The sequence below is a fragment of the Acipenser ruthenus genome, chromosome 2 (genome assembly GCF_902713425.1).
Source record: "Acipenser ruthenus chromosome 2, fAciRut3.2 maternal haplotype, whole genome shotgun sequence".
In the NCBI taxonomy this organism is placed as follows: domain Eukaryota; kingdom Metazoa; phylum Chordata; class Actinopteri; order Acipenseriformes; family Acipenseridae; genus Acipenser; species Acipenser ruthenus.
In genome coordinates, this window is record NC_081190.1 from 106,849,804 (window position 1) to 106,875,805 (window position 26,002).

Below are 26,002 nucleotides of genomic sequence, written 5' to 3' on the forward strand. Positions count from 1 at the left end.
TGACATGTCTAGTTTGGCCGACATGGTGTCCCAGATGTCTTGCTTCTTTAGCGTATCCTCATAATCTGGACAGGGCATATCATACAGCTGAGAGCATTTTTGCACCCTGAAAACCTTTCGTCTTTTGTTTGCCATCTCTCACTGTTCATAGTGCAGATAACGTCACACAACAACACTTCAGTTGATTGGTCTAGATGGAAATTTGGCTTGCGGTATTATCAAGAAATCTCTCTGGTTTCTATCCCGCGTTGACATATAACTTTATGAACTAATTAAATACTATATACCCCAGTTTAATTATGCATATAAACATACATACCGCATTACATAAAGGAGATTAAATTAATCAAATAGCTTGTTTCATATACAGCAAACTGACTGCAGCCCTGGCCAGCAATTACAGTCCTTAAAACGCAATGAGAAGTTAAATATTTCAGATTATCGAAAGACGCTAAGGGACTCTCATTTTGTAATTACAAGTTTTTAATCAGTACCTCGTTTTAAGTGATATCTGACAGTCTAAAATGTGTTTAAAAGGGGGGAATATTTGGAAATCCTTTTAAACTGCTGTCAGCCTCAACCACACCAGCCACCACGGAGATATTTAACACATGTATTACACCTAATAAATTAGTGAGTAACAATTGCACATGTGTGTATGTATGTATGTATGTATGTATATTAGGGCTGTCACTGGATTAAAATTTTTGATCGGTTAATTTATGGTCATTAGTTAAGTAATCGGTGGATTCATCCCTGCACATTTTTTAATAATGGTAACGATGTTATAGTGGCTGTCCTAAATACAATGTAAAAAAAAAAAAAAGTGTTATATATGTTTGCATGAAAGACATTTTTTTTTTAAAATTCAGGACCATGAAACAGGTAAACATTGGTTAAAACAACGCTCCTACCCATGTTCCTCAATATAAACTAGTAAACATTGGTATACATAAACAACTTGAACAGTAATGTAATATTAACAGTACTAACATCAATAAAACAAACGTTATAGTCGCAGCTTGTGACACTAGTAAAATGCATTTACTCTCCAGAAACCATGCCAGGCCAAATGAAGGAATCGTGGAAAACTATATGCATCCGTTGAAATGAACTTTGTACATCCAACTTAAACATAAAAACTCCCTTTTCACCAGCAGTTTTAAAATGAATAAAGTCTGCTTTGATTGCAGTAAATGCAGATTTATTTTCCCATTGCGATCGTTCTGGACGTTGCAGAAGCAACAAACCTGATACGAACTGACGCGGGAAGCCTTCTCGTGCGCATTCTCTCTCAGCAGGGGATGTTGGGAAATGGAGTTCAAAATGCCCAGCCAAAAAACAAAAAAATATCTGTCCGATTAAATAGTTAAAAAAAAATGAATGTGATCAACTCTTTAGTTGATTAATCGGTCCGATTAATCTGATAATCGGAGCAGCACTAAAAGAGACCAGCTTTTACCAGCTCAGCGGTCTGTATAAAATAACTAAGGAGATGGTAGTAAACAATCTCTTTTACTTACATCCATGATCACTGTCTGACAACAATTCACAATACAAAATAATGCTGGCAAAATGACTATAATTCTCACTGAAATGCAAAACACTGAGTGCACTTTGGTTATGCTTTTTTCTAAATAAGTTAAACTGAATAATACTAAATCAGTATGAGTAGAGGCATGAGTTTTGCTGAAGATGTAATTATTGTTTGCCCTATGGTAAATTTAGATTTCAAATAAAATCGGGAAAATGCTTTTTTTTTTCTTTTTTTACATAAAACGAAAGACAAGGGGCGTTAAAAATAAAACCAGAAATCTGTCTCTAATCATTTCTGAATACAGGACAAAACAGTAATACATGGTCTCTGCTAAATACACACATTATTATTATTATTATTATTATTATTATTATTATTATTATTAATAATAATAATAATAATAATAATAATAATAATAATAATAATAATAATAATAATGTGTGTATTTAGCAGAGACCATGTATTACTGTTTTGTCCTGTATTCAGAAATGATTAGAGACAGATTTCTGGTTTTATTTTTTTAGTTCATTATTATTAATAATAATAATAATAATAATAATAATAATAATAATAATACTGCAAGAGGGATGCAGTGAAGTTTAAAAACATAAGAAAGTTTACAAACGAGAGGAGGTCATTCGGCCCATCTTGTTCGTTTGGTTGTTAGTAGCTTATTGATACCAGAATCTCATCAAGCAGCTTCTTGAAGGATCCCAGGGTGTCAGCTTCAACAACATTACTGGGGAGTTGGTTCCAGACTCCCACAATTCTCTGTGTAAAAAAGTGCCTCCTATTTTCTGTTCTGAATGCCCCTTTATCTAATCTCCATTTGTGACCCCTGGTTCTTGTTTCATTTGTCAGGTCGAAAAAGTCCCTTGGGTCGACATTGTCAATACCTTTTAGAATTTTGAATGCTTGAATCAGATCACCGCATAGTCTTTTTTCTTGAAGACTGAATAGATTCAATTATTTTTGCCTCTCTGCATATGACTTGCCTTTTAAACCCGTGATAACTCGTTTGCTCTTCTTTGTACTCTTTCTAGAGCAGCAATATCCGTTTTATAGCGAGGTGACCAGAAATGAACACAATATTCTAGATGAGGTCTTACTAATGCATTGAAAAGTTTTAACATTACTTCCCTTGATTTAAATTCAACAATTTTCACTATATATCCAAGCATCTTGTTGGCCTTTTTTAATAGCTTCCCCACATTGTCTAGATGAAGAAATTTCTGAGTCAACATAAACTAGGTCTTTCATAGATTCCTTCTTCAATTATAGTATCTCCCATATGATATTTATAATGCACATTTGTATTGCCTGCGTGTAGTACCTTACACTTTTCTCTATTAAATGTCATTTACCATGTGTCTCCCCAGTTCTGAATGCTGTCTAGATCATTTTGAATGACCTTTGCTGCTGCAACAGTGTTTGCCACTCCTCCTATTTTTGTGTTGTCTACAAATTTAACAAGTTTGCTTACTATACCAGAATCTAAATCATTGATGTAGATTAGGAATAGCAGAGGACCTAATATTGATCCCTGTGGTATACCACTGGTTACCTCGCTCCATTTTGAGGTTTCTCCTCTAATCAGTACTTTCTGTTTTCTACATGTTAACCACTCCCTAATCCATGTGCATGCGTTTCCTTGATTAATCAAATAACCCCCAGAAAATCCTAAGGCTGGAGTTTAAGAAAAATAAATAATTAATTATTTCTGAATATTTCCGAATTCACCTCAAATGCTGTAGCATTATAACTACCATCTTCTTAGTTATTTTATATAGGCAGTTGCTATGCGTACGGCTGATGCTAAGCAGAAATGAGTAAGCTTGTCAAATATGTCAGGCCTTATGAATTGGGCGTGAGACTCATGCATTAACATGCTATCTCACCTCACACGCATTCCTAAGATTATCTCATGCATCTTGAGTAAATGTTATGCCCTGTTCACACTAGCATTTTTATACTAGTATTGTTGTGGAAACATACCGAAACATCTGTCCAGACTGGAGTTCTTATCGGTGTCGCACCGATATAACAGTATCGGAAGGAAACTCAAAAAAGAGAAGGTTTCGTACCAGTACTGTTTTGATACGACTCGGAACAGCTTATGTGTGGACAGGTAAACCGACACGGTATCAATACAGTTAAGTCAATATTCTGAAGCATGCACACGTCTTTCTTTACAGTTTAAATACTTTCAACAGCTTTACATTTTACAGTGAGCTGCAGTACCTTTATCATGGCTACACCAAAAAATTCCAAAATAAGTGACAAAATAATCTCCATATAATTAGTGATGATGATTATGACGTAAAGTGTACTGCAGAGCAGTACCGCTCTAAAATAAAATCCCTGTGAGGGAATATCAAAAAGAAAAAAAAAAACAAACAAAAACATGCATTCCCAAAGCTGTGATGCAAGCCCGTTGTCTTCAACTTCATGCTTTTAAATACGGCTAATTGTTTTCGCCTTTTTGTTCGTCTCATCCTTTCGCGTTCTGCTCGTCTCTTAATAATGATTGAACACCAAAACAAAATCCTGTACATGGACAGGACGACAATGCTGTATTACATAACAGCGGATCCATTTGTAACAGATGTGACAGCGGTCTTCATGGAAATGAGTTCAGAACCCGAACACTGTCGATTTAAACATACATGAATGTGGTGGACAGGTTTATTGCAACTGTACCGGTATTGAAAAGTGAGTTAGGACAGAAAGTGGTTTCGTATCGGTATATTCTATACCGAAACAAACTGTACTAGTATCGTACTGATACAAGTGTGAACAGGACTTCAGTTCAGTCAACGCCATCTCACGATCTCGTCACACTCACACTCTTCCCAACCCACCCACGTCATGTGATCTCCGCATCCCACGGGACCACCTACGGGGAATACTGTGCTGTGGCAGAGCAGGGCTCTGCCCTTAGAAATACTGGCAGGGAAGGAGTTAAATTCTCCTCCCTGCCCAGGTTGATTGCTTCAGGTGGGAGCAATCCACCAATTCATTATTCAATTATTACTCAGCCACCTGGCATAAAAGGAGGCCTCAGCCTCCCAATTAGAGAGAGAGTTCTAGAAGGAGTGTTTTTGTGTGTGCTGTGTTGTTAGTTTTTTTTGCAAACCAGTGAAGGCATCGCCCAGCCTGGAAGCCTTATTTTTAAGTTTTGTTTTGTGTTTATTATTTTGTGTTTAAAACCTTTTTGTTTGGCCCTTGTGCCGATTTATTTTGTATTTTTGTTTATTAAAAACTTTATTTTGAACGTTTAAACTGTCTCTGAGTCTCAAACCTCTGTCATCCTTGTGACATTTGGTGCTCAGAAGTGGGACAACGCTACCTGGAGGCTCAGGGCAGTATTTTTTGTTTGTTTGTTTTTTGAATTTTGAGGAGTTTTTTTTTTTTTCTGGAAAAAAAAAATGGGGAAGAAGAGTAGACAGCGGCAAAGGCAGGAGATGCAGCAGCAGAAGAAATGTAAGCTGCTGCAACAACAGCCACCACTGGAGGACCCGGCCAGCCTCTTCCCCTGGTGTTCCGGGTGCGGGAAGGTGGATCACCGCTGGAGGTCCTGCCCAGAAGTGCCACCGGCAGTCTGGTGTGGCCGTTGTGAGGAGGACGGCCACAACTGGGCAGGATGCCCCTACCATCAGGCCTAGGAAGCGGTGCAGTTTTCACCCCGGGCATCAGGGGCCACCCCACTACCTCCAGTGCCACCACCTTCACCACCATCCCAGGAAATATGGGACTGGTTGATGCATCCTGAGGTGGACCTCTTCCACGACCTCCCCATAGTTATCAACACGCTGTGGCGTCGAGATGGGGGGAGGTGGGAAAAGTGTGAGGAACAGCATCACCCGGTGTCCTTCGCAGAGCATGCCCTCATGGTCGTTAACTACCTGGCGGTAGATATGGGAGAGGCCCCAGTCATTCAAACAAAGAAGGTGGAGCTGTCTTCCCGAGAGCCAGAGAGGGAGGAGCTGCCGTCCCGAGAGCCAGAGAGGGAGGAGCTGCCGTCCCGAGAGCCAGAGAGGGAGGAGCTGCCGTCCCGAGAGCCAGAAGGGGAGGAGCTGTCGCCCCGAGAGCCAGAAGGGGGGCCGCTGCCGTCGCCCAGAGAAGGGGAGCCGCTGCCGTCGCCCAGAGAGGGGGAGCCGCTGCCGTCGCCCAGAGAGGGGGCGCCCGAACGTCCAAAAGCCCGAGAGGGAGGAGCCCGAACGTCCAAAAGCCCGAGAGGGAGGAGCCCGAACGTCCAAAAGCCTGAAAGGGAGGAGCCCGAACGTCCAAAAGCCCGAGAGGGAGGAGCCCGAACGTCCACAGCCCGAGAGGGAGGAGCCCGAACGTCCACAGCCCGAGAGGGAGGAGCCCGAGCGGGAGGAGTCGGTGCGTCCACGGCCCGAGCGGGAGGAGTCGGTGCGTCTACGGCCCGAGCGGGAGGAGTCGGTGCGTCCACGGCCCGAGAAGGGGAAGCCCACAGGCCCAGGGCTGAAGGGACCCGCAGGGGAAGAATACAGGCTGTTCCCACCTCCACCGCCAGCAGAGGGGTAACAGCCGGAGCTGTCTCTCCCTCCATCGCCTGGGGTTGCCTGCCTGTCCGCGTCGCCTGGGGTTGCCTGCCTGTCCGCGTCGCCTGGGGTTGCCTGCCTGTCCGCGTCGCCTGGGGTTGCCTGCCTGCCCGCATTGTCTGGAGAGGCTTTCTCCTGGGGATGCTGGTCCGCCGTCGCCGTCCCGAGCGCCAGAGGGGCCAGAGGGTCCAGCGCCGCCAAAGGAGCCAGGGGGTCCAGAGGGTCCAGCGCCGCCGGAAGGACAAGCGTCGCTGTTCCCACCTCCACCACCAGAGGGAGACGGGCTGTTGTTCCCACCTCCGCCAGCAGAGGGAGACGAGCCACCGTTCCCGCCTCCGCCACCAGAGGGAGACGGGCCACCGTTCCTGCCTCCGCCACCAGAGGGAGTCGGGCTGCCGTTCCTGCCTCCGCCACCAGAGGGAGTCGGGCAGTCGTTCCCGCCTCCGCCACCAGAGGGAGTCGGGCGGCCGTTCCCGCCTCCGCCACCAGAGGGAGTCGGGCCGCCATTCCTGCCTCCGCCACTAGAGGTGCCACCATCGCTGCTCCTGCTGGAGGGTCCAGGTTCCCTGCCAGCGTTCATGTTTTTGGAAGGTTCGGGGCCCCCGCTGTTGAAGAAAGCTTGGGGGAGCCGACATCAACCCCGCCCACCACCGCCCGTTGAAATAGCCCACCCAAGGGACATAAGGGGACTCTTGGGGGGAGGGCTTGGGTTCAAAGGGGGGAGGGAGGTGTGTGGCAGAGCAGGGCTCTGCCCTCAGAAATACTGGCAGGGAAGGAGTTAAATTTTCCTCCCTGCCCAGGTTGATTGCTTCAGGTGGGAGCAATCCACCAATTAATTATTCAATTATTACTCAGCCACCTGGCATAAAAGTAGGCCTCAGCCTCCCAGTTAGAGAGAGAGTTCTAGAAGGAGTGTTTTTGTGTGTGCTGTGTTGTTAGTTTTTTTTGCAAACCAGTGAAGGCGCCGCCCAGCTTGGAAGCCTTATTTGTAAGTTTTGTTTTGTGTTTATTATTGTGTGTTTTAAAACCTTTTTGTTTGGCCCTTGTGCCGATTTTATTTTGTATTTTTGTTTATTAAAAACTTTATTTTGAACGTTTAAACTGTCTCTGAGTCTCAAATCTCTGTCATCCTGTCACGTGCATTTGGCCGGCGCGCCGTACCTGGAGACAGTTTGTTTTATATTTTGACCGCTGAGCTGGTAAATCTATACATTTACCGGTTATCTACAGATTTACTAATTTTACACATGAACCATAACACACACACTATATATATATATATATATATATATATATATATATATATATATATATATATATATACACACACACATACAGGGGTGAAATTCTCAACAAAAAAGTGCAGGTACTCATATACACAGCTAGGTTTAAACATTTGAAAAAAAAGAGACAATTTGAGCCAATGAATAAATACTTTTAAAATGTATACATATCGGTACATGATATATTTATGAATACAAAATAAGCCTTTAATAACTGATCAATTATAACTAGGGCGTATGTTTTTCAGGTTTCATTAATTGTATTTTTCTCTGCTTATTTTTAGCTATTTTCAAGTTTTATGTAAATCGTTTTTTTCTGGGACTTTCGTTTTTGATATACTGTATGAAATTAGTGTTTTCGGTTACTTTCCAAAATGCGTGAGTTTTTTTTTTTTCCTGTCCAAATATGTATAGTAGTAACTCAACAGTCTACTTGCACACTTAAGTTGTTCATTCTTTCCACTGCTGTCTTCCACAACGAACTGTAATACCTCTTGAAATCCCGCTAACAAGCCTCCATCCTGAGTGTAATCTCGTTTTAAATCTCGCAAGCGGAGTCTCCAATAGAAATGTAGGGATGTGCTGTCACTCAGTAGTTGGGGCGGGTTTAAAGTATTGAGAACGAATCAATGATAGATGCAAATCAGGAAGGCGGGACATTGTCCAGCAGCACTAGGAAACGTATTTATTATTATTTTTGTAGTAGGTTTTATTTTTTAAATGTGAAAAGGGTAAAGTCAACGTGAATTGATTAACCATTTCCACAGTTTTTCTGGTGTTTTCCGGTGTTTATTGGCTATCCACCGATTTTTGTTTTTGTATCTGGTGTGTTTTATTGGGTTTTACTGGTTAAAACTGAAAATCAGAAGCCCTAATTATAACCAATTCACCATAAACAAAGAAGCTGAAAATACTGAAAGCTTTGTACCCTCTGCTTGTATCACTCAGTCATGTACTGTAATATAATACTTAAGATAAACCTTAAATGACTAGCATTAAGAAATATTACACTATGCAGTAACTGCTGTAGAGAGCGGGTTTTGTTTCAAGATATCCTAAAAAAGGGATGATGTTATAAAAAAATGGTATAAAAAAAACAACTGCTATGAAAAAATAATACAAAAAGTATTATTTCAGGCTCAATTTACATATTCATTTATTTCAGTTTCAGGGCCAATTTACAAACCTGTACTGTCTCAAATGTGCACAGAATGCCTTTAAATTTTAGAAACTTTCCTGTTTCATTTGAGGGTTGGAATCTTAGAACATTTTTTTTTTTTTAAATGGCAGGAGGCTGAAAGAAATTCAAATGTCGATGTGTGCAGCCGATAAGAACGGTTAAGTCCACCGTGAAGAAGTAAAGGACAGAAAAGTTATTTCCTTTTTTTGTTAAACAACATTGTTTTGTTCTATTGCATGCAATGCGACTGCTGGTCCGTAGAAGGAATCTACAAACAGGTTTGGAAAAAAAGCACATTGTTTTTGTTTTGCTATATAATTCTGCGGCTATTGTATATATTCGCTGCTGCACTTTTTGGTAAACTAACAAAACCACTGACCCATTCACCTCAGTGGATGTTATATTATGCACTTGCTAATGCTTTTGTAATTTACTGCCTGGGACTGAAGCTTTTTTATGTCTGTGATCCATATTGCATAATTTTGTGTTCTATGTTCTCATGGATGTTTGAATGTTAATTAAAATAATCATTAACAGTGAGTTTTAATTATCACTTGCATGTGATTTCTGTCTTATGGTACAAGGCAATAAAGGCATACACAGTTTAACAAGCCTCATGCCCAGCTATGATCAGCAAAGACAGAATCCTACATAAAGTGCTCAGATAAGTTATCTAATTCAATTCGAAGACATGTTCACATTATTATTGATTTGTACTGAAAAAAAGCGTAAATTGAAAATTAAGTAAAAGTTAGGAAATATCATCTTGGAATTAACAGGTTAACAGGTTCCTACGATGTCGTGTATGGTGCACTCACATATTTCAAACTTTGTATATGGGCTTGTTTGTATCAGAATATTTCATAGGGAGCTCAAAGCAATCTTAATGTTCATATATTGAACAAGACTTACACATTTTACCATATGAATAGTACTGAGTATCATTACAAACATTTTAAAATATATGTGACATATTAATAGTATAACTTAAGAGATCTACTTTTGAGCTTCTAACTACTGTGCCCTCTGCTCTGGATACGTATTTCCAAAAGCTCCTTGTTTGGTTTCAAAATGCCTTTTCTTACAGTATTCCTTAACTACTATCACACATTCATTGCACAATAAACACAGTGGCTTTGCGTTCGGTACAGTTGGTAAAATAAATAAGTATTTATTGGTCTAGAATTTTCACAATATTCTGTGTTCACTCGCTAGAGTAAAGAGAGAGCCATGTTATAGTAACACAAGTAAAAAAAAATCACTCTAAGTATGTAGTATTATTAAGGAGTTAATGATAAATTAGAAATAATAAATTATAAAACTAAAGGATTCACCTCAGCCACCGTGTCGTTTCCTTGTGTTGAGCGGGTGACGGAGTAACGGATTTGCGATAATAACTAAATAACTAAATAAATGAATACATAAATAAATGACTCACACAGCACACAGGCAGCGCCGCAACAGACAGACAGTTCCACAAAACCACCTCTTTTCTCATTATCCAATGATCCAAATAAAAACAGCGTCATCACTTCTGGGTAGTGTAGTTTTCAAAGCAAGCATTTGGTTTTTAGGAGAATAACAGCGGTAAAAGGCAGTTTGCAGTTTTTTTTATTTTTTAAAGGTGCAGTTGCAAAGCAGAATTCCATTACCAAAATGCCAATTCCGTTCCCAATACCTAACTCTGTGATTCCGTATGTGATTCCACAATCATGGAAAATCAGTAGCCCTAGTAAGAACAATATAGGCTATATAATAACTGCAGACAGATGGACACACAGATGACGTGTCTATATATTTTTCCCTCCATAATGAATTATAAAATGCAACGCCAATCACACTGAATATATATATATATGTATATATATATATATATATATATATATATATATATATATTGTAACACAGCACGGAGAAGGTTAATCCTCCCTGCATGAAGGAAAACATGTGAGAATGCACATTTGTTTTAATTTAATTGTTTTGCTTTATTGCGTAATTTAATTTGTTAATTGTTTTATTATTAATTATCCCCTGCACCTGGTAATTATTGTTAAATAGTGCAGTCAGTTGACTCGAGGCTGCTGAGTAGAAGGAGGCAGAAGACGTGCTCTGCTTCCGAGCAGTCGAAGATAAGTTTTTGCAGTGTAAACCTGTGTGGTTGTGTTGAAGGTTTTTTGCTTTGTTACAGGTAAACGGCTTAGCCGTCCTGTGTATAGGTTAGGTTTCTGTTTTGTGTTTTAGTTATTACTCGAATAGAGCTAGGTGTTTATTTTGTGTTTTGGTTTGTTGTGTTTGTAAATTAAAAAAATTAGCGCAACCGCGCTGGAAAACCTTATTCTTGTGTCTGGGTCGGTATTTTAAAGGGGAAAACAACCCGAGTGGCAGCGGTTCATTTACTATATACGTACACTACCGGTCAAAAGTTTTAGAACACCCCCATTTTTCCAGTTTTTATTGAAATTTAAGCAGTTCAAGTCCAGTGAATAACCTGAAATGGTACAAAGGTAAGCGGTAAACTGCCAGAGGTTAAAAAAAAAAGTTTAGGTTACCAAAAACTGAAAAATAATGTACATTTCAGAGTTATACAAAAAGGCCTTTTTCAGGGAACAAGTAATGGGTTAACAACTTACAGCTGTTCTGCAGCAATGGAAGTAAATTAAGCCTTGAAAGTGGATGCTAACAATTCCTACAGGTGTCCCAACTTTTGTTGATTACTTACAAACCCTCTGTCTGTATAAAAGCAGTGTTGGAACAGACTGTGTTACTACACCCTCTTAAGCATTATTTGGACAGTATTGTACTGCAGGAAGTAGTATATTGCTCTCATAATGGCGAGAAAAAGGCAATTAACAAAGGAAGACAGACAGACCATTATAACCCTTAAAAGTGTAGGTCTTTCCTTTAGAGAAATTGCAAAGAAAGCCAAAGTGTCAGTGAGTACAGTTTCCTACAACATCAAAAGGCACTTGGAAACTGGAGGAAACTCTGACAGGAAGAGGTCTGGCAGACCCAAAGCCACAACAGAATCAGAAGACAAGTTTCTTAGAGTCAACAGCTTGCGTGATAGGCGGCTCACAGGACAACAGCTTAACACTGGTCGAAGTAAGCAAGCCTCAGTTTCAACTGTGAAGAGAAGACTTCGAGCTGCAGGTTTGACAGGTCAAGTGGCAGTAAGAAAGCCATTGCTATGATGGCAAAATAAGAAAAAGAGGCTTGCCTGGGCCATGAAGCACCGCCAGTGGACTACTGAAGATTGGAAGAAGGTCTTATGGACCGATGAATCAAAATTTGAAATCTTCGGTTCATCACGGAGGGTTTTTGTACGCCGTCGAGTAGGCAAAAGGATGGTTCCTCGGTGTGTGACACCAACTGTCAAACATGGAAGAGGAAGCGTGATGGTCTGGGGCTCTTTTGCTGGATCCAGAGTCGGCGACTTGCACAGAGTGAGTGGCACCCTGAACCAAAACTGCTACCACAGCATTTTGCAGCGCCATGCAATACCCTCTGGTATACGCCTAGTTGGTCAGGGGTTCATCCTACAGCAAGGTAATGACTCAAAACATACCTCCAGGCTATGTCAGAACTACCTTAGAAGAAAAGAACAAGACGGTAGGCTTCTAATCATGGAATGGCCAGCACAGTCTCCAGACTTAAACCCCATTGAGCTGGTTTGGGATGAACTGGACAGAAGGGTGAAAGCAAAGCAACCTACAAGTGCAACACATTTGTGGGAACTTCTGCAACAGTGTTGGGAAGAACTTTCAGAACAATATTTGATTTCCATTGTAGAAAGAATGCCACGAGTGTGTTCGGCTGTTATATCTGCAAAAGGTGGCTACTTTGATGAGTCAAAAATTTAGATTAAATTTTGTTAAACAAAACGATTCCATGATTTATTTTTTATCTCCAATTGTTTATTTGTTCTATGCTTTAATTTCAGAGTACATTAAGACATTAAACTACGTAAATTTCAATAAAAACTGGAAAAATGGAGGTGTTCTAAAACTTTTGACCGGTAGTGTATATATATAATTTTTTTTAATGCAATTCTTAAGTCTGCAAAACATAAAAGTGCTTAATTTTGGTTTGAAAATTAATGGTTACCACGCAAAGGTATGATGGAAAATACTGTATATGTGACTGCATCTGTATTTGTCGCCTTTTTTTTGTGCAAACTCCATGGCCTAACATGTATTTAAGACCAATAAAACTGTGCTCGGTTCTTTTCAGTCCTGTGAAAGAGCGGGTTGGAAATGTCCGCTCCGCTTCAACAACTACCCTGCTCAGCTCCCCCGCTCCATATACAATTGGCTCACTCCGCTTACACTACTCTCTCTGCCCCCAACGCAGGGCCGGATTAACCAATATGCCAACAACACCTTTCGCCATAATATGCATAGAGCCCCAAAAATATGGATTAGTGTAGGGCCCCCACGTCTTTTAATCAGGCCCTGCTGCTAAAGTCTTCTCTCGTTGATCCACGAATGAGCACTGACACAAAGCGAAATCGGCAGAGATTTGTGACTCATGCCAAAATGAAATCTCATCAGAATGAAAGCTCAGCCAATCAACATGCAGTGATTATACTGACATTAATGGTGGCCAATAGCAGCATTAATGGTGGCCAAAACAGAATGCAAGCAGCATGAACTGTGCTCAAGGAGAGCGCATTTGAGAAACGTTGCGCTAGTGGACTGTGTGAGTGGATGGAATGCATCTGCGTTGGATGAACAGCAGATTAAATAAATCCCGGTACCCAGTACTGGCATAAAAATAAGTCCCGGTACAGACTACCAGTGAGTACTGGCAGAATTTCACCCCTGTATGTATGTATATATATTTTACTAAAAAATAGCATGCACACTCCAATCTGTGTAAGGTCCAAAGTACAAAATTAAATCAGTATGAGAAAAATATTACTCACACACTTACGGAACATTTACATGTTTTGTTTTGGGTTAAATAAAAAATATTTGTGGAGCACTGTGGAAGGGTGGGGGTATTCACTGACACAGGAGACAGAAGGTGTAGTCGAAACACTGCACAGGTGCTCAGTTTTATTTTGTTTAATCGTATGATTTGTACTGATTTATTCTAGCCCACAGAGGGTGCTGTTGTCCGTGGTCTGGCTACCAACTATGGTATCCAGAACCTATGGGAATACCACGTCAGGGTACACAGTACAGTTCAGGTGCACTCGCAGGTGCTCAAAAATAATAAAAACGAAAAGGCAAAAAGAAAAAGGGAAAATAAAACACAGTAATCAAAACTACAAAATAAATGTGGTGCACTTGGCAGCTTGATTTTCCCCAGTCGCCGCTACCCGTATGACCCGGGTCTCCGTCCTACACTATGCTGTTCCTCAGCTTACTTTAAAACTATATCGGGGTCTGCCCAAGGATTCCCCACTTTCTCTCTATTTCTTTAAATTATTTTCTTTACGTCTTTTGGAAGTTTTCTCCTGTCCGTCCATGATATTGCCGAGCAGCGTGACCGCTTGCTCGTTGTACAGGTCTAAAGGGGCAGATCTGAGGAAACAACAAAGTATTAATTTATAGGACCATCAATCCCCCCAAGACCTACCTCCCAGCCACTCAGAGAGGGGGAAAGCCCACACACCCACTTCCCCACCTCTTTGTGTCACTGCCATGACTGGGAGGCAGATCCCACGGGACTGCTGCCCTCTTCCTGCAGCATCGTGCATACGTCAGACGGCCAATCCAGGTCTCCCCCTGTTACAAGCACATTAAAGCTGAATGAAATATTTCCTTGGCAGAGTTTGCAAATTCCGTTATCTCCTGTTTGATAAAGAAATTCCATACAATACTTTGCTTGGATGCCATGTTTACGTTTATTTATCAGTTTTGAGTTAGAGGACTTCACCTTTAAATTTCTTTTTAGACTATTGTGTTTGCCATAGAGAGACCAGTGAACAATAAAGTTAGAACGAATGTGACAAATGGGGTACACAGGAAAAGCGACAGAAAGAGAAGGAGCAGCAAGACATACTCTTTGCCTATACTTTTGTTTTTGAGTTAACTACGCTGTGTTCCAATAAAACCTCCATTATTGGAACCCTTGCATCGCCCTGAATTAATACAAGTACAGCATTACATTGCAACAACAACAACAATAAACAACAACAACAAGAGCAGTGGAATATGGCCAATAGATGTCGAAAAGAATCCCGTAGCACAAAGTGCATTTAACATCTGTATTAAAACCGAATGTTTTTTATTATTATTATTTCGATGATTCCAGTACTGAAAAAGGTTACACAAGTCTAGAGATCTGAAGGGACTAAATGTATGTGTACTATATAGTATTCAAATATGTATCATGCACTTAAAACATTAACATATGAGATTTTTATTTTTTAATCCTGGTGTAACGGGGGAGGTCTGTGCTGACTGTCTGGTGCATGCGCGGTTCTGCAGGAAGAGGGCAGCAGCCTCATAAGATCCGCCTGTCAGTCATGGTGATGAAACGGAAAGGTGGGGAAGAGGGTGTGTTGGCTTTCCCTCTCTCTGAACGGCTGAGCGGCGGGCCTTGGGGGATTGCTCGGCCCAGAAGAACTGCGCTTGGTTGTGCATTTGGGTGGCCGGAGAGAGGATACCCAGTGACGCTGGCGGAAGACGTCAGTGTAAACAAAGAGCAGGCAAGCACGGCTGAGTGAGACAGCCTGCCTTAAAAGAAACAAAAAAGGAAAAGTAAATAATTACATACCCGAGGGGATGTGTGTAGTTATACGGGGAACTCTGGCCACCCCAGTGTATAGAAATAAATAGCTGAGCGTAGGTCGGAGGCCCGTACTGACCGCCTTAGCGGCAGTGGGGGCACTGCGTAAGCAGCACTTTTTGTTTTGTAGTTTTTTTACTGTGTTTTATTTTCCCTTTTCCCTTTTCATTTTGCCTTTTGTTTTCATTATTATTTTGAGCACCTGTGAGTGCGCCAGCTTTTAACTGTTACCAGTATTGGTATTCCTGTGGTCCTTTGTACCGTTGTCGGTACTCAGGCCACGGACAACAGTGCCCTAGAAGGAAAAAAACATCTAAAATAATAAAACTGGGCACCATTGCGATATTTTCAAATAAAACCTCTGTCTCCTGTGTGTGTCAGTGAATTGCCCCCCATGATGAAAGCACAGACAAAAACATGGCCCTCATTCCCCAGAGGCTGGATTGCCGCCGACCAAGGCAGCGGTTGGTTAGGCATGAAGGCAGAGGGTGCTAAGAATCACCACGTTACGATTTTAGGCTGCCACAGAACACTGACCCTGGCCACGTACAACTGCAGATCTCTTTCAGGTGAAGCAAGACTTCAAGAGTTAGAAGAACTTGGAATAATCAAGTGGGATATTGTAGGACTAAGCGAAGTATAGCAAAAAGACGAAGGACTACTAGAACTCAAGTGGACATCTTCTACTGAGGCACTACAGATGGACGAACAGGAGGCGCTGGAGTCATTGTCCACAAGAGAATCAAGAATAACGTAGTAGAGATTGACAGCACGTCAGAGACGTCTTCAAGACTGATAGTGAAAGGAAGTATGAACTTCAGGGCATCCAAGTATATGCACCAACAACAAGCTATTCGGATGAAGAAATTGAAGATTTTTATGAAGTACAAGAACTACACGAAAATGGGAAGTAAGTTCATCATTGGTGACTTCAACGCCAAAATAGGTGCTCATCAAGAAGACAAGAATTCGGTCTGCAAATTTGGACATGTCAACAGGAACGAGAGGGGCGACAGACTAGTCGAAGTTGCAGAGAACAAGAACTTATTCATCATGAACAACTTCCAAAAGACACCCATCAGGAAATGAACATGGAGAGGACCCAACGGAGTGAAGAATGAAATTGACTACATACTCACCAATAAGAATCAATGAAGTACTGAACAAGTTTAACACAGGAAGTGACCACAGACTTGTAAGATGCAAAATACACCTAAACCCAGCACTGGAGAGAGCGAAACTCGTGATGATGAAATCCAACACAATCAACATAGAAATGCTCCAGAAGCAAAGCCTGGTGTTTCAACTGGAATTGAAGAATAGATTCAGCGCTCTTCAAGATCTGCAAAAAGATGAAGCAATCAAGGTAAGCAACATCTATGAGGAAGCGACGCAAGTAACTGCAGAAATAGCAAAAAACATCGCTGGAACACAGAGTACAAAATTCGACCAGAAGATCATGCAAGAGACAAAAGACCTCATGAAAAGAAGAAGGGAAATTAAACAAACAGCAGCTCTGAAGTCAAAGATTAAATACATTGAGCTCTGCAAGACAATAAGAAAGTGCATTACTTAGGATATACTGTCGTTCAACTGTAGGTCGGTAGAGAAAACTACTGAAAATAACCGAAACATGAAGAAAGCAAAACAAAGACTAATCGTAGGGAAAAAACAAATTTTAGCAATCAAACAAGAGGATGGGACTGTCATCAAGAACACAAATTGATTTTGAAGAGAGTCGAAGACTTTTACAGAAAATTATATCAAGATGAAAAAGAGCAACGTAGCAGATGATGAAGACGAGACAGAAAAAAACACAACCCGAGGAAGAAGTTCCAGATGTTCTACCAGTAGAACTGAAACATGCTATCAAACATATGAAGACAGGAAAGGCAGCCGGAGAAGATGGCACAACGATTGACATAGTGAAAGAAGGAGGTGAAGAACTGACAAAAATATTCTCGCATATTTTTACAGATTGTATTAAGCAAAGAAAGTGCCAAATGACTGGAACAACATATCAGTGATACTTTTACATAAGAAAGGAGATAAAGAAGACCTCAAGAACTACAGACATATTAGCTTACTTCCTATAATCTACAAGATATTTACCAAGATACTCACCAACAGACTTCAAGATAAATTAGACTTGGCACAATCAAATGAGCAAGCAGGATTCAGGAGTGGATTTATCACAATGGATCATCTTCAAGTTGTACGGCAAGTGATTCAAACCAGCAACGAGTATGAACTACCACTTTGCGTGGGATTCATTAACTATGAAAAAGCCTTTGACTCTGTTTACACAAGATCTGTATTAAGCGCTCTGAAAAAACAAGGAATTGAGAAAACCTACAGAGACTTGGTCAGCACTATATACAAGAATGCAACATCCACAGTAAGACTCCATAAAAAAACAGCGACAAAATCAAGATTGAAAAAGAAGTTCGTCAAGGAGATACAATTTCCCCAAAGCTCTTCACGGCCAACCTAGAAGACATTTTCAAAACACTGGATTGGGAAAATAAGGGGCTGAAGATCAATGGAGCCTACTTGAATCATCTACGATTTGCTGATGACATCCTCATATTTACAACGTGCCCAGAAAAATTACAAACAAGAATACAAGAATTACATGAGGCTAGCATCAAACGGGTTTGAAAATGAACCTGAAGAAGACTTAAGTCATGCTCAATAAATATACCACTCCACAGGCAACTGAAGTCAATGGGATCAAGCTTGAAGAAGCCAATAACTATGTATACTTAGGGCAGTTAGTTTCGGCAACGGAGAACCAAATGTGCAAAATCAACAGGAGAGCAAAAATGGTCTGGAGTGCCTTTGGAAGATTAAGCCTGTTTCTGAAAGGGAAACTACCCTTATGCCTCAAGAGGAAAGTCTTCGACCAATGCGTGCTGCCAGTGCTAACTTATGGATGTGAAACCTGGACCCTCAATGCAAAAATGACTCAAAAATTACAAACGATTCAACAGAGTATGGAAAGATGCATGCTGGGAATAACAAGAAGAGACAGGAAAAGGAAAGAATGGACAAGAGCACAAACAAAAGTATGCAATGTTATTATAAGAGCAAAAAAAATAAAATGGCAGACAAGCTTTTGTGGAAGAATCTTGGGGAGACCTTCATCCAGCAGTGGATTGAAAAAGGCTGAAGATGATGATTTTATATATATATATATATATATATATATATATATATATATATATATATATATATAGATGGTCTTCAGTGAGTTACAGGAAAATAATTCCATGTAGGGTTTCTGTGATGTCATAAATTACAAGACCGAATGTCAAGTAATTTATAAACTGTCACAGAAAACCAGAGATGGAATTGTTTTCCTGTAACTCACTGAAGAGGCCCATCTATTATTTTTTATAATACATGAATACCCTTGTGATGCTAATATAACATTTTTAAACGTAGTGTTTCAGTGCTGTACAGATGTTCTATGTCGTTATCCGGTAGTGCTTCAGCTTTATTTGGATGATTGCCTTTACCTTGTTTTAATTTCCAGTTCCTCTCCAGTTTCTCTGAGATACGAATGCACCAGCTTTACATCATTTTTTTTTTTTTTTTTAACGTATTCTCATTTTGTTGATCATTAATGAACATTTCTGTACCGTGGGTGTTGTCGAGTGCTTGAAAACGAGACATTTTGTATTTGAATTGAAAGTGATGGTCTCGAGGAGTCGAATGGGTCAAAGTTCAAGTATATTTTTCTCTAGCGGAATTATCACTTTTTGACGTCACTACTGTGGTATTATGCCTTTTTTTCGAATGGCTCAGGATGCAAATATAGCCTTCATCCATGTAGACAAACCGGGGTATTGCCACTTGCAGGACCTTTCACACTGTCTTCCTGTGTAAAAATGAAGTAGTGAACCACAGATCGGTTGTGTATTTATTTATTTACACAAAATAAATCTCAGCCGCAAAACACATTCCCCAGTGTGCAGGGCCACTGCCCTGTCACTAATATATATGTTAGTTAGGGTTGAGTAGGCAGTTTAATGTTAAACCTCAATTTCTGTACTTTAATAACTTTGACCCTGTTCAATGGATTTGCACAAAAATTTGGATATGTGGTCAGTTTAGTTAGATCTCTTGATGTGGGCATACTAGTGGCACCAACACCACACTGTACCATTCATAGTACACTGTAGCATTCATAGTAACATGGATAGGGGAAATGGGAGCACTTTAAGAACAGGACACCCATGCGACAGATGTATGACACAATGATATTGTCACCTGCAAAAATGGAAGTGTATGAGGTACACTGTTATGAAACTGTGTTTACATGGGCAAGTGGAATGTCAGTTTGAGAAGGAAGCACAAACAACACGGATCAACCAAGAGTTTTTCAGTGTGATACTTTAACTTTATCTCTAACTTCTGTAGAATGCTCTTTGGTCTTCATTTTCCTTCAGATTCACAGCCTGACCAATGATCCTTCAACAGTGGGGTTTTTATCTAGAAAATGTGACGGCAACTTTAATGGTTCACAGGTGGAGGCCAATGGTAAGGTAATTGTGCCCTCGTTAGGGCAATTTCTTTCATCGGTGTAAACTGGGAGCTTCCACAGCACAGGGGTTGAATACTTATGCAAGCAAGATATTTCAGTTTTTTATTTTTCTTAAAAATATTTCCCAACATAAAACCAATGTCACCTTACAATAATTGATTTTGAGTTTCAGTGTTTTAAAATAAAATATCAAAGAAAACGAAATTTCAATGTACCATTTGTAATTCAGTAATATGAGAGAATTGGTCAGGGGTCTGAATACTTTTGCAAGGCACTGTATATAAAATCATTGAAAACTTGACACTGAAAGACTGATAAAGGATGTATCATTCTGATTGTAAAAGACAAGACTGTGCTGATGCAATACCTAGTTATGTGTGAAAGTGGATTTTCACTCTTATGCACATTAAAATGTAGTTAACATGACAATGCGTGATGCAGTAATGATGTGAATGATGTAATAATAATAATGGCTGTGATGAAACTCCAGAAAACATATTATAGTTCACATTTAGAGGATGCCACAATGATAAATAATTTTCTTTGTTTATGTATTCATTTAAGATTTTGAGTAATTTGATTTGGTATGTAACTATTCACAAACCACAATTTGCAACATCCTAAGAATGTTAAATGTACAGTATTTGGAGGTAGAGCTACAATTACAGTACTATACATTTTTACATAATTTGATCAAATTTCTGATTAAAATTTAATAAATCGCCAACCCTGCATATAAAGCACTACCCACATAGGATTTATTTAATTTTTTTTTTATTTGTATAGCTAACCACTCACAACGTCTGTTGTAAAATCAAGAAATGTTCTTAGCATTCAAAGCCAAAAGGTGTGGTACGATTATGAGAAAATAAACCTCACTGCACATTGAATCAACACCCGCCCAGTCCATTTCACTGTAACCCAGTACACATGGAATGTGGCAGATGTGTCCTTACTTGTTGGGCTGCTGAGGCACAAATGCAATCAAATCTATTTTAATCGACTATGAAATGCAAATGTCTTCCACTTTTATACCCACAAGATCCATTGTCTAAGCGTAGCATAATGCCAATTACAGATTGTTGCATAGTTAATAGTGAGCCTGTGAGAGTTATGACCTATGCTGAAGTATACTCACATTTTTTTTTTTTGCATTTCAGAACATTTCTCCATGTAGTAGCAGGAAAATATATTTTTATCAGTTGGCATTTTTTCTTTCCAATTGATATTTGTACTACACTTCACCTGCCTTGTTTGTTTCTATGACTGTAGTATATTTCTATTTTTTAAGTCCGGCACAGAAGACGGCAGATGGGACACATTTTCGTTTATTCCCTTTCAGCTTAAACATTACAATTCAATACATTCTGCCCAAAAAAGCACTCCAATTGTCTGCTGGAACATATTTTGTTTGGTCCCTCATATCATTACTTTACAGATATTATCAGGTTGTCATCACAAGATTTGGTTTGCCCTTTTCACTAGACCACGAATGCTCCACTTTGATACCCAAATAATCAGTCTGCATGTGACGTTTTTACTTCCAACAACACGCAAAAAAAACGCTTCTACAGGGTAGTGATACAGCAAAGGGGTCAACATGCCAGCAATCAGAGGATTACGTGCATTGGATTTAAAGCAGATTATGTTGAAAGAGAATACAAACTCCTCATCATGAGTGTTGGGCTATTTAACCCATCTTAAAATACAGTATTAGACCAGTCTGTTTCCTGTGATCGCCATTTTTCATTTTTCCAAAAATAAAGGGGCTTCCACCAATCCTATGGTGCACAATATCAAGAACAGAAAACATTTAAATCACAGTTAACATGCAAAGTTAGATAATTTGAATATCAGAAGATCTAGTGCCAGCTGTGTTAGTAAAACGTAGAAAAAAGGCCTTTCCTACACTGTCATGATGACAGATTTGCACTTTCCCCTTTTATCACACATACTTATCTGGCAATAGTGTCAGTCTGCAAAAGAAAAACCTTTAAATATCAGAAAAATCCAGTGTTGAGTATTATTGCTTTCAGTCATGAGACAGCTGCTTCCATCCTTTGTTTTTATTGCTATGTGATTAAAAAAAAAATGTATGCATGCTAAAATGCTAATTATAAATTTCATTCTGGATAAGCCATTTTTTACTTTGATTCAAAGGCTCTGGGTGTTTCCCTGTCATTCATTATTTTAGAAACTGAGCTCACAATGCTGAATCAAGTCCATGAATGCTTTTATTCAGAATTGTTGCTAATATTTCATGGCAAGTACCCGTGACAAAGGCTGAATACCAGTAATTATGTATCTGTATATCTTATGGTTTTACACTTAAACATCTGCAAATACAGGAAGCAATCCCAAAAAGCAGTCATGGATTGATTAGACAGGCATTGACTGAACTGCTCTCTCTTCTCTAAAAGGGTGGTCCTTCCAGGGCAGGCTACAGGCACGCTCATTGGGCAATACGGAGAAGGTCACATTGACACAGCTTATGCTATCCCTGCGTTGAGGATAAATAGAGGACCAGTCTCCACTGCTGCTAAATCAACACTCTTGATACTAATGAATCAAATAACCATGAATTGCCAGACATGGATCAGTTTTGCAGTTAGGAAAGAACAGGGAAATACAGTTTTAGAATGGCTGTCAGATTGTAATGCTCTGTGTTACATGACAAATCCAAAGTAATGCAACTCAAAATAATCATAAAATTGGATGTTTTCACGTTATTTTATACATTCTACAAAAGAGATTTTTCTTCGAGAGCAGTGCATTAACATCTAAAGTAGTTAGCGTTCTTGTCAAATTAATTGATTACAAGGACAGTTAAGTATCCCACGCCTATGGGTCTAAAGAAAGAGCTTATAGTGCAAATGTTTCTATAAGCAAAATATTATATATATATATACACACACAATCTGTTTGTGACTCTAAATCCACTTTTCTGAGGTTTTCAGTAGTGTCATTTAAGGTTGAATACCCACTTCCTAGGAGCTTTCAAATATGCCACTGAGCCACAAACACAAATATTCAGACAGATAAACTGTTTTAAAAAAAAAAATCACCATGTACCAAGAACAATACATATTTTTACGGCAATACCATCTGCAGAACTGTGTGTAAACATATGAAGATTGATTTATTTAAATAATTTAGAAAGATAAGCTCATTGGCATACAAAATTGCTGAAACAAAAAAGGCCCCCTACCGCCCTTTGAAATGTCAGCTGTTTACTACTGAAGGGCTGCAGGGTCATTAGGTGCTATTGTATCCTGCTACCTGGCAACATCAGGAGTCCTTGACAAAGAAGACCGAGTTAAACACATTCTCATATCTGTAGAGAGATGACATTTCAACATTTTTCATCATTGAATCAACAAAATCCCGGATTAGGCGTCACACTTTGCTACTCAAGCATTGCTAACCAATTTTCACCAATTCATTTTTAAAGCAGGCATAGCTAAGATTCAGCAATCAATCCCCAAAATGCAACCTTCCTTTGTATAATATATAGATTGGTTGGATACTGAAATCAATTTTTTTTGGCAATGTGTCCTTCCCAATCACCCCACACATACTTCCCTAACAGAATGGGCTCCCATCCCCAAAGAAATTAAAAGTATTAAAAAATATATTTCAGATCAACTGAATTTTCTTCTGGTTCACATTAAATGGACCTGCCAAAAAAAAAAAGATTCAGGTCTGACTTACCCTTTAGATATACACTGATGTAAATTAACATGTATTTTCTGAGTGAAATCCGAATATGTTGTTTAAAAGAAGATCCTAAACTCTGTTCAGCCTCTGTTGAAATTACAAAAATATGTGTGAATGCATTGAACAGTAAACTATAAAATGTGAATGTTCTTTGTGGCTTGCACTGCAGTTAGGAAAAGTATCTCTCTCTCTCTAATCCCTGGTTGGCTCTGACAAAGATAACCCAGTATGTGGGCCCTTCAAGTACAAAAATGACCCAATGACAATTTAATATAATGTTATTTAAACACCATCATGTCTTGAAAGGTTGTCTTGAAAGGTTGTCTTGACACTAAGTGGGTGAGAACTTGCAGCCTTGTATTTCTCCAGCAACCATCCAAACCACTAAGAATTTTAAGATTGAGACACAATTTAGTTTTTTAAAACTATATGAACATAGTTTAGATATTGTATTTAACATCATGTAATCAAATCAACTACAAAATTATATTGCAAAAGTATACTGGAAGCCATAATTCATGTTAGATTTTAAAATGTCAAATCTTTCCTTTTTTGTCAGTTTTTCATTAAGTATATGGAAAAATACACAGCGATATGTAATTCAATATGTTATTATTCAGAAGGTTTCATTTGACTTTAGGAAACAAAATTAGTTAATTTTATAGGGTGATGCAAAACATTTAGCCATAGCTGTAGTAGTTTCTGTACAAAATGTACTATGAAAACACTGCAGTTCTGTATGCTCCAGTAACCATAGTATAAAATGAGTACAAACTCTTCTTTTCATTGTATGTTTATTTTTCAATACTTGGTATAGAGAAAGAGAGACCAGCACACTCAATTAAGCTCCAAAATATATTTAATTCATAAAAAACATGTCACCAGCGTTTCGACACAGAAGTGCCTTCGTCAGGGTGCAAAAGGGTCCAGTGAGCTGAAGCAAGAAGGACATCTTTTGTTTTTTTTAGGTTCATGTTATTCAGTATAGAATTATAAATTATATGGAAGCTAAAATGTTGCAAATAGACTTGTTACCAAAGGTTTTTAGCTTTATCTCTGTAGCAGACATCGCACTCATCATCGTATCGGACACCATCCAATAAACTGATGTATATTTATGGATTATTGCAAGGTAAGCCAAGGGCTGACATTCAGTGAAGTCCTGATACAAAGAACCATGTATCTACTTGAAGTTTTCTGCTTGTTTTGAACAACACTTGATGGCAGCATGTGCCTTGCCTTGGATTTACATGCACATCAGACAACTGCCATAAAGCTTAGGCACTGCAGTACATTAGCTGCTTCCTTACTATCAGTAATAACACACTTTCTCTACTTTTCAATCCATGATTAAGCTGGACTGAGGTTTTATTTTTTAACTCTCTATTGAGGCAGTTCCCACCCCCACCCCCACCCCCCACCACCATCTGTTGACATACTCCAGAGTGTCTGGGTATATAGTCCAGCTGGCACTCTCTAAAAGATGACACTTTCAGATCCCTTGAATTTGGTAAGACTGGGGGTAGGGTGACTAAGGAAAAGCGTCAACCTCTATAGGCTGATAGCACACCAAGGCACAGGGGTCTATCAGGGATTGTGCAAAATGTTATCACTGCACAACCGCTTCCCCCCTCCACCTCAAGCTTAAATGTTGTAATCAAGCAAACAATGGCAAATGCAGATTACCTATCGCAAGGACAACAGCTGCACTTCTGCGTCAGGTCCTGTGTGCTACGCAGACAATACTAATGTGTAACCTCATCTCTATCAGTATAATTTATTTATAGAATATAGCATCCTTTTCAGTGCCCCGATTAAGTTTGCCTTTTTTTTTTTTTTTTTACAGGCTAATTTAGTTAAATCCAAATTGTCCTGCTAAATATAACAGGTGCACTTTGCAAATCTCAAATGTATATCTTTAATACAGTTACTTTTTATATTGACTCATTAATCTCGCAAATCTAGCAATATGATTAAGCCATAATGTTTGTTTGTTTTTTTTTAGGTCTGGCTATAGACAGTTTTAATATTTCATATTTAAAATCTGAAATTAAAGTATTTAAACTTCCTTTGTAAGTTTAAATGAATTGCTTTAAAGAACTGTATAAGCAATGTTCAAATATTTTGCATATTGACTGTTTATGAAAGCAAATTACTTCTAAAACTAGACAAACACAACTAGGTAACATCTTGTTATTATAAAAATTGTAATTTAGTAGAATTTTAATTGGACTGTATTCAGCAGTTTTTCCTACACTACGGTTTTTAATAATAATGTGATACAAACTGGCAGTACAGTGTCTGGAATAAAATTAACTAAGCTATAGTCATATACAGTATGTACTGATTAGATTTAGTGTTTTCAATGCATTTGTCTCCTGATTTCTACACTGTCTACAGCAGGACTGTGATCTGTCAGAGCCTATCCCC